Here is a 12909-nt window from a genome sequence, read left to right as displayed (position 1 = left end):
CACAAACTATCAACAGCGGGCCAACATTTAAATTTGAGAGCTATTCCTATGAGACTGTTAAACACGACAGATTGAGATGAGTGGCAAACCTCTACTGCTAGCATTAGCCCACTTATCTTATTAGTGGGGCAGCTCTAACACATTTGATACCCCCTCGGCTACTGCTGCTGCTGCTGGCCTCAGGGAATTGTGGCAATGGCTTCAAAGACCAGATCTGGCGTCCTGGTGGCTCAGCATGCTGAGACGCATACCACAACCATGTCAGTTTAAATTCAGTCCATGGCAGTTGCTCCATGTCTTACCGTCACTCTATCTTTCAAATGAATAGTCAATGAAAACCAAGCTGTCTCTCAGGAACTACTTTGATTATTGCTCAGCCTGGAAAAGGATAATTACCATTTAAAACACTAATTTCTTAACTCTTTTCTTTTCAATTTCTTTATTCTAGTGCACTACCTCATGCAATGCCCAGATAAATAAATTTTAGTATTGCGATAATGTAGTGATTAATCAATACAGAGCTTACACAACGTTTTTGTACTACATATGATCTGTGGTTGAGCACTACAGTAAAGGATTTGCTCAATATCCATGTTACAGTAATTGCTAATAAGATAAAGGACAGACAAATACACAAGACAGTCCTATAATATGTTTCTGTGACGTCATATCATTGAGAACACAGAAGACTGCAGAGGCAACTTCAACCTTTCACTTAGATCTTTACAAAGTGAAGCCTCCTGCTACATGAATGAGAGCTAAAAAGGTCTTACACGGACTGACAGTCAGCGTTTCTTAAACTATGGCTGGTGACCCCAGGATTAGTTTACAGGCCTATTTCTGGTCAGAACACACATAACAAGATTATAAGTTGTTTTTCACACGTGTGGGTTTCCGGGTTAGAGCGTATTTCTTCGAGTTGGGTGGTAAACATTTTACAACTTTATTCAACCAAGAAGGCTCCTAACTTAGTTTAAACACATTTTCTACAGGACAATCCTGGCCACAATAGCAGCATCTTAGAAAACATATGACGTCACTCCGTTAGTCTATAAAATGCAAAAAATAGTCTCAATTTCAAGTTACCAAAGTGAAATCTTCAAAATTTTTGACCAACTATCAATCCAAAACCGGAATATATTTAAATGACCATCATAAGACAAAGAGCAGCAGAAAATCTTCACATTTGCAAAGCTGGAACCAGCGGATATTTGGCATTTTTGCTTGAAAAAGGACAGAGCAGATTAATCGATTATTAAAATAGCTGTTGACTAATCTTTCTACTAATTGTAGCCGCAAATTGTTATAAATCTTTTTATTTTTATCTTTATATAATCAAAAGATGATAAAAAAATTATCATGATAAGCCCATGATCAGAAGGATAATGTAAAATTGATCAAATAATAGTCAAAAATTAAAAAATGGAACCTTTTTGCTGTCTTGGTTTTTTTGGTGTAAGAACGTCATATTCTTGAATTGAGGTGGTGAATGGTATAAGCTTTGTTCTTTTAGCAGATAAAATGCTATCAAAATATTTTGTGCGCTACAAAATATATAGAACTTTGTAAAATTAACATGCCAAAAAGTGTTTAGGCTTTAGATACTTTTTACTGCACTTCAGTAACACTATTAGGAAAGATATATTCAACTGGTGTGTGTGTGTTTGTGTGTGTGGTGTGTGTGTATGTGTGTGTGTTGTGTGTGTGGTCGTGTGTCTGTGTGTCTGTGTCTGTGTCTGTGTGTGTGTGTCTGTGTGTGTCTCTGTGTGTCTGTGTGTGTCTCTGTGTGTGTCTCTGTGTGTGTGTCTGTGTGTGTCTGTGTCTTTTTGAAATGACCCGCTTTACTGGATCGGTGTGATTGATGAGTAAGTTGTGTAGTGGTAATGATACGGTGTAAATTAGTCTGTCTGTTACTGTAAGTAGCAACACATAGGTCTAACCTTTAGCTGCTCACTGAAAACTGAGCTGAGGAGAGCTGCTTTGATGATTTGAACCCCCCTGCTTATGCATCAAGAATACATAAACGCACACAGCTGCAGCCCAGGCAGAGCCACACACAAAACCAGGCAAATACTTATTTTGCAACCTGGTGTAAAGCATACTGCACCTTGACTGCTGTCGTCCCTACTAAGCCTCTTGGGTAGCAGGAAACAGCCTGTGATTGTTCTCAGATCCCTTTCTGTTGGTCCTTTGGGTGACAGGTGAAGGATAGTCAACTGTTTTCTTTTTCCTTTCTTCTTTTTTAGTTTCTCAGACTCTCTCGCTCTCTGTCTCGTTCACACACACACACACACACACACACACACACACACACACACACACACACACACACACACACCACACACACACACACACCACACACACCACCACACACACACACACCAACACACACACACGCAGTGCATAGTACACAGTCCTCATACAACACCCCTGGTGTAGAAATCGCTTACCAAGACACTTTGCTATTCTTAAAGGAGGCGTGTGAACATGTTGGGTGGGCAGACAGGCACTTCACTGCTCACCTGCCTTTCTTTAGCACACTCTTTCTTTCTCACACTTTCTTTTTGCCTCCAGTCACTCTCTCTCTCTCTCTCAACCACACACACACACACACACAATCCCACACACAGACACTTGTCACCATAAACAGGTTGTGTTGTCAAGTTGGCTGTCACCATGCTTGTTCCTCTATGCCATATATGAGCTCTCTCAGCTGTTCCTCACGGTTGAACCACAATCACCCCCCCACACACACACAAACAGACCTAGACACACACACACACACACACACACACACATACACACGTCCATACGCACGCACGCAAGCACGCACGCACGCACAGACAACTACACACAGTTTGCACTTTCTGTCTCGCTCTTTCTCACTGCTCCCCTTTCACTATCAGCTCACAGACTGCAACCCAATCCATGCAGCAGGAGAGTCATTCACTCAGTCTGTCAGTGTCTAAGTGTCACTAAGTGAGTTCACAGCATTTCTTCTGTGTGCTGCTATGCATACATGTATAAATGCTTGCATGCATTTAACTGCACATTCAGTGCCTATCTTTTGATATTTTATTTTAACTATTGTAATGAACAGTGTTTTACAATATGAATATGTTTTTATTAGTTTTTATATCAGATAACACAATCTCCCGTTTAAATGCCAAAGTCATAAACCAAGAATAAACTAAAAGAGATGGTTGTCACCCTAAATCAAAAGATGGGCACTGTAGCTAGTGGTATGCAAGTAATTTGACTTGAGTAAAATAGTACAAATGTTTCAGGCAAAAGGGGAAACAAAACTATAACTTTGTCTGGCATAATTATCTCCCATTTTATGTAATCTATCATCTTTGCCCCTTGAATTCAAACTAAATATTAAAAATAAAATTTAAACATTTTAATGAAAAAAAACCTACTAAGTCAGAAATACAATATCTGAATGGGCCTCAGCCAGGAGGTATGGATATTATACTGTACAAAATGATTAATTGAGTTTTGAAAATTTGAAAAGCATTGTTCTCCTGAATTACTCCCCTGATCTGTGCAATTGGGATTCTCATGTCAGCAATTTGTAGCTTCACGTTGACTGAGCTTTGGGTAACAGGAACAGACTTTGATATGAGCTACCATTTCATTAGAGAAGGTGCTAGTGGTTCGAAATGGTGACCATCCTATTAAGAATAAATCTTGTCAACATTAATGCAATCCACATAAGCATTACACATCAAGCCCACAGAAGTCTTTCAAATGTTTGTGGCGCTCACTGTCCAAATAGTTGTGCTTTATGCTATAACAATCACAAAAGCATGTGATTTTTGTATTTAAAAAAGGCTCATCTATATACACTAACAATTCATTTAGAATATTATATCTGACAAATGTTTGTGTGTGCAATTTTACAGTCTAAATCGCCCCTTTAGGTAATTTGCAATACATGCATGTGTTTTTTAAATTACCATTTCACCAGGAAGTGAACACTATTGCCAATCCATAACATTGTGAGTTTAGTATATTGGCATTTTCTGGATTCACTTTAAGTAAATGATACAAGTTGTATACAAGTTGCTGGTGCCAGTGAAAGCTTTATGCAGGTAAATGGGCAGTGATGAGCGTATTTGTCAACACATGCAGTCTCCTACCGCTGCAAACAGCAACACTTCATGGCACAGCCAGAGTTCCGTCTAACTAAGCACAATACAGTCGTGGAAAGCATTAAAATCCCCCCAACTCACTCCATCACCATTTCCAAAGTGATCTGATGGAGATATTACCTAAATGGCTGGCAAGCTGTGGGCTGCTAACTAAATGCTAATATGTGTCAGAGCCTGGGCGAGGATTTATGGCTCACCATCTGCTCACCAGCATACAGTACAATGTTAGCTTACAATGTTAGCTTTGATCAAGACCTCCCTGTTCATTCCTCCCAATCACTCATTTGAGTAGGAAATAGCTCCAAGTTTTCTCTTTTCCCCTAATCATGTTCTCTCCTGCACGTTGCTCATTTGAATAGGAATTAATTTGCGTTCTTGGGCCTGAATATTTGTTTCTTAAAGCATACGTGATAGCACAATTAAAAACAAGGTTTTCTGATTCGTAAGATGATTATGGGGCTTGCAAACGAATAGTTATCAAACAGTGAGGCCCTTCTTACATTCCATTAATACAAACAGCCTATGCGTTGCTTCTTGTTTTCCCCATCAACTCAGCTACTATTTAGCACTTTCAGTAACCACTGAGATAAACCTATTCAAAATGTTCGTGGCACACGTTGTCTTTGAAAACATTGTGAAAAATGTCATTTAGGGTGAGCTTCTCTCTGTACTTATTGCTCAACTATTGTGTGACATTTAATAGAAGCCACATAATGAACTAACCATTTGCTAGAGATCTATATGGATCTGTGAGGGAAAATAGTGAACTTTGTGAAGAATTCCATCCAATCCATCTGTCCAAACAAGTTTATTCTAGCATTTGTCTTCCTAGGAAAACCTCCAGGCCTAGAGCGTGCCTAATGCCATTTGATGAAACAGTAAAGATTCTCCATATCTTTTCAACAGTAAAAGGCTAATTGCTGTGCTGCAGTCAGATTTACGTCCTCCCCATTCTCCTTTATGCGCCAGGCATCTGTAAGCCCTCACGCTGCTAGTCTCCGAAGGGGTGTATGTTATGATCCCATGTCAGCGAAATCAATCCTTATCAATTTTAAAGTTCAGATTTTTATTTCATGGCTTTCAAGGGAGAGCCTCTCAAGCGAAAATGACTATTCCAGGTCTAATTTTTTTTTTCTTCCCCCACCTCCCTTCCCATCTGTGTCCATATTGATTGTCTGTGTGTGCGGCTCCTCTGCGATTTTTGCCCCATGGCAGTCCCAGGACTGTTGTAAGCAAGTGCTTGAAGACATAGCTGAGTTAAATAATGCTAACTACAGCCCATGATCTGTCTCAATGCCGCTTTCCAGTATTACCAACTTCTGGTTATTGTCATGTTTCCATAGTGTCTGGGAAGAGACCAACAAAGGTCAAATAAGATACTAGGGACAATCACCCTTTGCTTTATAAAGGAGGAATGAACATTTTTTTAAATGTATATTTATCACAAATGTAGTTAGTACTTTATTTCCTCATTGTCAGGCAATTGTCACAGATTTAAGGATTGTCTCAGTTCATGGGCCCGGGAAGCTGCGAGGTCCAGGCGAGGGGTACTCTAAAGCTCACTGACGGAGTCGCGAGCCACCTTCACCCCAAGCCTTTCCAAGCCGACCTAGAGCTGGTCGTGGCGCGCCGCCACAGATGAAATGAAGGCAGTAGGGGATCGTCCTATACAGAGCAGCTGTCCCTGACCCACCAACTTAAATCCCCCTGGCCTACTGCGTGGACTGCCACCCATTAAGTTGTGTAAAAATATTTTTGGCCATTTTACAACTGTGGTGGGCTGCCTTTTACTGCATTTGACTGTTAATGTGGTCAAAATCATCACTAAAACTCACGCAAATTGATTTTTTGATTGCCAGATATTCTATATGAAGAAAAAGGGTTAAATAAGGAACGGATAGTCAAATATTCTTATTGAACAGCCAATTCCAATTTAAATAGAAAAAATTAAATTAAATCCCATCGCTAATCACATTTTATTTTTTGTCTAATTTTTACTGGGATTAAATACCAAATCCTTTTTTGGTTTATGTAAAATAAAGCTAAATTTACGTTGCCCATATTATCTTGACCTGCTTTCAGTACAAAAACAGAGAAATAGTTCCTGATAGTGCCATGTCTAAGCATTTACTGGCAGCCAACAAAGTTTACCCCCTCGGTTTCTTTGACTCTTTTCCTTTTACAACTTGTGTCAGGTAAACATTGAAGTGCTAAAGATTAGGCGGCAGGGCTGTTATCCACATTGCGTGTGAGCATGAGTGTGTATGTGTGCATGTGTTTTTGTGTACTGAGCAAGGGATAGCTGTGAGGCCTCCAAACAGTAAACTAATGGTTCAGTGCTAAATGCCCACTAAGTGGGTGGGACAAGGATGGCCTGACCCCGCTGGCCTTCCCACCAGTCCCCTCTAACAGCTTGGCCTCGGGGTCAGCTCAATTTCCCCACTGCTGAGTGTTCATTACGGAGCACGGCTTTGATAAATGCTCACGGCTGTGCTGCTGCTTCTGCTGGCTTGAAGCACTGCACATCTCCCAGACGCAGAAATCTCCTCTGTGCAGTCATATAGACAGAAAGGAGGGAGAAGAAATGGGGAGGATGGGGGCAAAAGCAGAGAAAAGAAAAGCCAAAGGATCAGGAAGATGAGAGGACCCACAAGAAAGAGATAGGAAGAAGCCCAACTAAAACTGGACCTAAAACCCAACGTCATGTGCCTGCACGCAGATGTTGCCTAGCAACCGGATGATGTGTGTCTTCCCACATTTTCACTCAGACAGAAAAGGTACAAAGGGAAAGATGGAAGAGGCAGTGAGGGTAGAGGAGGAAAAACAAATCAGATGAAGATTGTTACAGACCCTAGCGACTGCCCCAATCTCTCCCTCTGTGGCTCTCTCTGTCTTACTTTCACTGAGACAATGTTGATGAAAACCTCTGAATGCAATCATCTCACATTCTCCAAATACACTGAATGCTCCTAGGTGCTAGTTTTGACAGTGCAGGGCGCTCAGGCAGATTTGCTCTGCTGATTTTCATGGCCTTTTCCCACAATCTCAGTATGGCTTCATCTTTAAACCTTTGCTGCCAGGTTGACAACAGCAGTTAATTTAAAACCATATACTGTACAATGATGTACTGTAAAGTAAATTTCCCCCAAAAGAGTTAAGCCTTTGTAAAACTATTTGTAAAGCACTTAGACTGAGGTACCCAGTTTTAAAATGAGTCTGCAGAATCATTAGCATTTTTCAAAAGCAGCAAATGAAGCTTGTAGCGTGAACACTAAGCAAAACACACTAGTTTTTTATAGGAACTTAAGGCAACATTTTACCAAGGCTTTATGTAGCCCAGTGGTTGCCACCAAATTGTAAGCAAAAAAGTAAATTATTCGGTTTTACAGGGAGAGTTGAGAGGTGGAGGAAAGCACTGTGGCCACTGTGTTTAAAGTAGAAGGGGCCTTGCTCGCTCACCCAACCTTAACTTGCTCTGCAGGCCCTTAATAGTCTAATGAGACATCAGGACAAGGCAAAAAGCAGCATAGTGACAGTTTTGACTCTTACACTGCTGTGCTGGCAGAAAAAAAATACTACTCTTATTCCTGCATTATCAGTATTCTGACAATATTCTTAGAAATATTTCCTAGCAAGTAATGTTCTGAAAATGTAATTGACAGCTGACATACAGAAAAACAAATCAGAACATATCCAGAGTAAAGCCAGATGTTTGACAGTATATTGTATACTATTTAAATAGATTATTTTGAAAAACACTTTTTCTCTCCTTTTCCTTTCTTCAGAATTCTGTGTTCCAGTCGCCACCCTTATGAAACACAAACCATGGCAATGCAAGGGAGGGTGAGTGTTCATGGGATTCTCTCTGTTTGTGTTTGCTAACCACACAATAAGGTAGAGATGATTACACACTCCTACAAAAACATACACACCAACACAATCAAGAGGGTGCCTTTAAGGCTCCATACTGTCCCACAATGAAAGTGAAGCAACCTAAAAAGACAAACTGAAGTTTGCACAAAAACAAATGATGGGAGGCAGAAAAAGGGGAAAAAAGATGGTTTAATCCAAATGTCTCGAACAAGCACCTTCTTGCCTTTGTTGTTTTGTCTTCTGTAGTCGGTCCCTTGACTTGAACATCAATGTTGACTTTTTTGTCTCACCACTGATGATTCATAGTTGGCGATTGGATGGTTCTTACCAAAATGCTTGTAGTTTACATTATTATTTATAAAGATTTATTGTCTGTATCTTGCCAGGACATCTTTGCCAGTGTTTGTGGAGTTGAATGTTTTATTGTATCTTTTTTTAGTACCTGCTTATCGATCAATTTTGATGGTGGTCTTAAATTGTTACTTCCCCTCTGGACACTTGTTAGAGTAATGCATATCTAGAAACTGATTTTTTGTAATGCTGATGAATATTCTTAGCTACTCATTAGTTAGAATTTGGTTTGTAGTGACTGCATTACATTTATTTAGTTTCAATCAGGATATTCATTTAAACTTTTTTAATAACTTTTCAAATGTAATTATTTCAGAGGACAAAAATATGTCAAGGTCTTATAAATTAGGCATCATAGTACAAGGAGGTCTAAACCCAGTTGCCGAGAAATTCAATCAGGCATACTTTATGCATTATTTACGATATACAATGGATAATACCTAGCTATAGACAAATAATACTATGACAACTGTTACATTAGCGTGCCATGGTGTGTCATTATCAGTACCACTGTATAGTAGCATTGTACTGTTTAAATCAGAGCCATTGTTGTGGTAAAACTTAAACCATTATCCACTACATTATAATAACATAGTACCATTTATAGAACAATGCAGGTGTATGTATGAGTGCATGATACATGCATGTGTGGGTGTATGAATGTCTTAGAGCCTCAAAGAGATTGATGTGGTGCAGCGAGCTAAAGTAGTCTCACACCCCCCCGGCTGCTCTGTCTGAGACAGAGGCCTGCAGATTCACTTACTGTCTGAAACTGAGCACAGATAAGGTTCGGGTATCACAAAACATTAAAGCTGTAGGTCTCCCTCATGGCTGTTGGTATATGAAACTATTGGCTTAATAATAGATTTTCTATTATTTGTAAAACATAAAAGTAATATCTTGCCATTATTCAACATGCTGGACTTAATACAACTATTAGCTTGATGACTCTGGAACCATGCCACTGCTGCACAGCAACCTCCTAGGGCATTTAAATGTCTTATTTAGCCCAACCGCACTTTCAAATGATAGCAGCAGATTACAGTAGATATACATATTGCTGTTTTTTCCTCTTCCATTGTAACACTTACAAGATCATTACATTTCACAAGTTGTAAAGAATTATTTTGCTACAGTTAATGAGGCAAAGATATTTTTAAACCATAAATGCTACAGTTTTTAGTAGCGGATATTATTTTTAGAAAACAGCACAAAACTAAGACCCTTCTCATACAGGAATAATGACTACACATATTACTAATACTGTAACAAAATAAATTAATTTCAATTTTCCTACATATCTGGAATAATTATTGAACATTACATTTTTTTAAAGGTTTTGTCAGTGCATTTGACAGAAATGTGCTTGAAAAACTAATTGAAGAGCTCTGATAGCATCTTTTATATAATCTGTTTCTACACCGCGAGCCCCGTTTCCAACATCCGAAGCATATGAGTAAATACAACCCAGATGTTGGACATTGTTAACACGTTTTTTTTTTATACAGTATTTGCAATCGTGTGTAAATTTACCGAGTCATTCAAACACAAATTAACAACTACACAGACTCTGAAAACAAACACTCTCAGACATGAAAACTAAACCAAAAGTACCTAAGCACTAGATCATCATCTTTGAACTCCGAGAGTTAAAAGACTTTGTGGCCAAAGAGTGGTATGTTTAGTACACATGTGACATCTGTTTGTTTTGTCAGAAATGAACTGGTTGCTTTTGGAGCAAGCAGCTGTTATTTTGACACCTTTACTGTATGTTCACCAGCCCCTCAAATGTGGGTTTTCTCCCCCGTCTTACTTCCCCCGTCACATTCTCACTATACTCTATGACTACTAAATCCTGGGAGAGAGCTAACATGGCTAGCTACAGAGCTGGCTAAATTAGCTAGCTAGCTAGTTTCTCAAACTGCCTTGTTTATAGTCTAATTTTGTATGGCGTATAGGCTGCTGTCTGTCAATAATGTCAAATATTTAATAATTAGGTAGCATGCATTTTAAGACACCCGACGTGGAGTCCCCAAAGTCGGCAGGTGTTCAAATCCTACACATTAGGGTTTTAAATGTACACTATATGGTCAAAGTATGTAGACATTTGAACATTTTAGACGTACAGTATGTGATTGCTGAACATTTAATTTCAAAACCATGTGCATTAATAACACCAAACTCCACTCTTTTGCAAAGGCTTTTCACAAGATACGTGAACATGTCTTGCTACAGGGGTTTGCTACCTTTCAGCCACGAGAGCAATAGGGAGGTCAGGCACTGATGTTGGGTGATAAGACCTGGTGTGCAGTCAGCATTCTCATTCATCCCACAGGTGTTGGATGGTGTTGAGGACATGGCCCCAGACCAAAAATACAGTATGTGGACATGGGTGATTATGGTGTATATGCGTAATGGAGAGAGGCTTTACTGATGTCACCTCAGATGACTGATGACTTTGCTCCTCCAGACCTCCAGGTGTGTGTGTCTAAAATATATGCACAAAGGTGACAAATAGTCTAAGGTGCAAATGGCTAAGTAAATCAAACCCGGAGTAAAAAACTGAACAAAACATGAATAAGTTTTATCTTGGATTCAACTGTTACTATACAAACAGTATATACATTTGCAATGTTTGTATTGTCTCTTAAAGAATAGTGTATGGCCAAAATATTGTTTACCTATGTGTTTTAGTCTGTGAGAAGGGAGACTATAAGCTATTGAGTAAATAGGCTATCGTGGCTAGTCTTCCCCCTTAAGCCCCCAGTTTGCCGGTATGTTTTTTTATTTGTTGCATTATTTTGATGAATACAGATTATATCACATTGGATACATTCTAACTGGGGGTGTCACGATTCTCCAAATCCTTGTTTTGATTACATTTTTGTTACGAAGGTCACGGTTCGATTTGATTCTCGATTTTTAAATTTTTTCTTTTTTTAAAGCCCAGGTTGCTATGCCATTTTTAGTCTAGACTTTTACGCAATATAATATCTGACCTTTGTTTGCATTGTACCACTCCACATTGTCAAATTTAAAACATCTATTAACAACCTAATGTAAAAAATAACATATGTCTTTAGTCATTTGGAAACTTAAGCAAAATCCCCTGCCATCTAGTTTCTCTTTTGTAACTGCAGTCTTATTTACAGAAAATGACATTCAAGTTCACAACAAAATAAACAAAAACAATAAAAAAGCCGTGTCCTTAGTCTTCTCTGAACAATTAAAGGTGCTCTAAGCAATGATGAGTGAATGTATTTTCAAACAAAACGAGGATAGCTCCCTCATCCCGTCCCCTCTCCCTCCCTTCCATTTCTTTCGCACACTACCCCCCCTACCCCCACCCCCAAATCCTTATTGTCAGTTATTGGCTGGAAAGCTAGAAGACTGTTATGTTTGGTGGTGCAGGTTGGCGCAGTTTGTTTTAGTTGCATAGTTTGTTTTAGTTGCCGTAGTTGGTTTTAGTTGCTGTTTGTGGAGCCCGGGTTGTCTACAAAGACCACTTTTTCTTTTCTTTTTTTTTTAACAAGCATAGCGGACATTGAAGAGATGTTTGCTGTGTGTGACAAAATATGTTGTAGCCTAAAAAACATGCGACGTTGCTTAGAGCACCTTTAAGAGTCTTACACACACATAGCAGAGCTTGCAAACTGTGGCTTTTTTGTTGACAACGTTCACGTAACTCACTGGAAATCCAAAATACTTCCACACCAGCAACTTCAGTAAAAGAGGGAGGGGGTTCAAGTTCTGTCAATGTGTCTCCTGCATCTGCAGTTGCCATGCTAGCTTTTTGGCTGTAGCTACCTCAGAGGAGGTTGACTCGCAGCACTTAAATATGTGTTTTTTTTTCTGCTTGGAAAGCCGACCTGACGTGACGGGGGCGTGGCAGCATCGACGATTCCATTTTTTAATTCAAAGTTCGAGATTGTGACTTAATTTCATTTGATTTTTGAATTAAAATCAGAATTTAAAAAACACTTTGTTTACCTCTAGTCAGAGAAAAAAACAATTCATGTTTTAGTTTCGTAAGCTGTAAAATTATACGATTGGGCTGGCTTGCCATTACATTGTCTAGAAATTAAACTGACAGCTGAGCTTGAATAAAAGACATTTTTTGTTATCATAAAGCGTGTACGCTTTAAGGTGTCAGAGAATGTCAGTATATTTGTCAGTTTGTCCGTTTGTGTGTTTGTCAGCGGGACCAGTGTGTTTGCATGTGTTAGAGACTGTGTCTGAAATGAGAGAAACAGAAAGCTGGAGGGGGGACGGAGGCGGGTCTGCAAAGGTAACAGATTGGCTGTGAAATATTGTGGAGTCTGCCAGTTGCACCATGATGTATTGGGAATCACTCGCTCGCTAATTACCTTAAATTAACAGTAGAGTTGGGTGTGACAGTTCACGTAACTGTTTTTTCTGCTGCTACAGATGAATGGGCTGGGGGAGTTGATGCCAGGACGCTGTTGACAATCGAATTCTCCTTCAAACTCCTTCCAATCAATTTCTCTCTCTCTCTCTCTCTCTCTCT

The 12909-nt window shown here is 39.4% G+C and overlaps 1 long non-coding RNA gene across 2 annotated transcripts in view; it reads left to right on the top strand.

The window, feature by feature from the left end:
- LOC116696205 (uncharacterized) overlaps positions 1–12909 on the top strand; it is a 43151-nt gene that overhangs the window by 5162 nt on the left and 25080 nt on the right. For both annotated transcript variants that reach the window (XR_004333654.1, XR_004333653.1), the window contains exon 2: positions 7943–8000. This is a non-coding gene — a long non-coding RNA (uncharacterized LOC116696205). The remainder of the gene's footprint in view (positions 1–7942; positions 8001–12909) is intronic.

The sequence above is a fragment of the Etheostoma spectabile genome, chromosome 9 (genome assembly GCF_008692095.1).
Source record: "Etheostoma spectabile isolate EspeVRDwgs_2016 chromosome 9, UIUC_Espe_1.0, whole genome shotgun sequence".
NCBI lineage: Eukaryota > Metazoa > Chordata > Actinopteri > Perciformes > Percidae > Etheostoma > Etheostoma spectabile.
The sequence above is the reverse complement of the archived record's forward strand: the minus strand, read 5'-3'. Positions and strand labels throughout refer to the sequence as shown.